The 2,398-nt window shown below is 40.9% G+C and overlaps 1 non-coding gene across 1 annotated transcript; it reads right to left on the reverse strand.

The window, feature by feature from the left end:
- Window positions 1-1,876: 1,876 nt before the first annotated feature.
- LOC122060330 lies at window positions 1,877-1,994 on the reverse strand. Its single transcript, XR_006134350.1, has one exon. It is a non-coding gene; the product is annotated as a U5 spliceosomal RNA (small nuclear RNA).
- Between the last annotated feature and the right edge of the window lie 404 nt (window positions 1,995-2,398).

The following is a 2,398-nucleotide window of genomic DNA, read 5'->3' on the forward strand; positions in this document are numbered from 1 at the left end:
TTTCTATGGTGTATGATTTGGAATTAATGTTGGATGGTATAGCTTAAAACTTATAATGAGTTGTGGAATAAATGTTGTAGTTTTAAACATTTGATGCATGTATTCTGGGAAGAATTCCTCAATTGATCCAAGTATACTCTCTCTCTCTCTCTCTCTCTCTCTCTCTCTCTCTCTCTCTCTCTCTCTCTCTCTCTCTCTCTTACACCTGTACAGTCTAATTCTATTTTTATGAGTATATTGTTCAGAGTTTTGTACCATTTAAAACCCATACTGTCCATTTTCATTTTTCTACGGTTTTTTATTTTTTTGGTAGGATTTGTTTACGGTTCATGTTTTCTTAATTATGATCAAGACAAGGATGACTGTAATTAAGATAGAAGTTGTTACTGAACAATCCTTCTTCTCCAAGATCCTGCAGAACAAGAGTTAGAAGTTGGCCCGGAGAGAGCTCTGACAGTCTAGTTAGACTCAGATATGCTCATTCTTGTGTAAAGGGTCAAGTCGATTCAGAGTCTTCCCTACTTTTCCCGAATAGCCTTCCTTATATAGGTAAGGCCTCCCTCATTGGTCGAGAGGTGCTGGCGTATGGATGCGTCTCCTTATCTTATTGGGGAGATCTTCTTCTATCGTGATTGAGCTGGCTGAGATCACAACGGTTAACTTAACTAAAGTTTGGCCATCGTAACCGCTAACCTGACCATGGTGGGATTCTCCAATGACTAACTCGATCGTGGTAGAACCTAGAGTCAAGTAACCACCTGTCTTTGGTTAATTTCCCTGGCCTTAGTTTAGGTCAGTTATGGGTGTTGGGACCTTCATGGGGGTAGGTCGGGTGTTTGCCAACTTTCACTGATGGTCGGGGAGGTCGGTCCACAACTATGCTTATACTGGTTATGCCTGAGTACGACTACCGTGCTTAGGCTTCCTCACCGGAGCACGACGTTCCCAACTAGTGACCCTAACATACCCCCAGGGTACCCTATCTATAGATATCTATAGACTCAACAACTCTACCAACGGAAGATGAAGACTCCGATGTCCTAGACCCCATAAACCTAGAAGTTGCAGAAAGAGAAAAAAAACTGCAAGAATAAACTTACCAGAATCTTTGTTGTTTGGCCGAATTGGCCCTCATAGTCAGGTTAGATAGGATTCGGGCTTAGGGCAGGTTAGGGCAGGTTCAGATCATCAGGGCTAAACTTACACCCCTAATTTATACACTCACATTAATAAGGGGACCCACATGATAAAATATTAAGAACTTGAGTCTTCTACTCTCACATCCTTCTCAAGATTTTGTCCCATTATATATAATATGTACGGGACAGGATTTCTCACAATGCCAATATGGGAGAGGAATCTGCATGCCAGAGAATGAAATACTCATCCAAATGGATCAGAATAGGAGAGTGTGGACCTATTTCTCATTTAGTGAGATGGCCTACTATGGAGTTCACTTGTTGCAACTTGCAAGAAAGGGAGATTCAAAAAAGATTGATGTGGTAGACTCACTGTTTCAAAAATCGGCATCAAACCGGTCGAATTAACCATGATCAATCTCAATTCTGGATGCTTCGATCTAACCCTAGGTTGTCAGGACGGGCCAATTCTAGGATTGCTTTCCTGCCAAATCAGCATTTACATCCCTGATTTTGATTTACATAAGCCTAGGTGCATTTGGAAAGATGAAGAGCACGGTGATTTTCATAACCCTGGGCAGACTGGAAATATAAGAGAACCGTCCAATAAAATCAATTCCCTCCAGTCATTAGTTAGGCAATTTAAACAACACATCGTCATAGATGTTATCTCAGGAGCATTTCATCGAACACCTCAAGAACAAAATATTAAAACCCTTTCGAACTACAGAATTTTAGGGCCTCATCGAAAGAGAGACCCTTCAAAAATAAGCGTATGCCGTTTTAAAGTAGCGAGCACACGGTATTTTTAGTAAAAGGCGAAAGAATAGTTCGCTCTGTGCTCACCACACGGCTGCGTGCTTTTTCCTGATCACAATCGCCTGATTATATACTGCTCTCTCACCTTCTCATTCTTCATTCTAAACCGATGTGGGACTAAATGCCATAAAGTCCAAACCACACCACACCACCTTTGACTAATAGATTTCTGATTCTTGTTGGGCTAATTCTTAATGGGCTATTTGGTTCTCCAAAGTTAATCCAAGTTTCTAGTAGCTCGCTGTTTGGTTGCCGGAGAATCTTAATAGTCTATTCTGGATCAACTCTTTATAATAGACCACGTGTCATCACAAAACCATACATAAAGCCCTTACGTAGCAGGAGTTGATCCAGTTTATACTTTTTTGTATGATATGAGAGATTGGAAACAGGCTGTAGTAGCAGAAGCCTCGAGCAGTGGGTTGTTCTTTTTTTTTTTT

This window comes from Macadamia integrifolia, chromosome 13 (assembly GCF_013358625.1).
Source record: "Macadamia integrifolia cultivar HAES 741 chromosome 13, SCU_Mint_v3, whole genome shotgun sequence".
NCBI classification, from domain to species: Eukaryota; Viridiplantae; Streptophyta; class Magnoliopsida; order Proteales; family Proteaceae; genus Macadamia; species Macadamia integrifolia.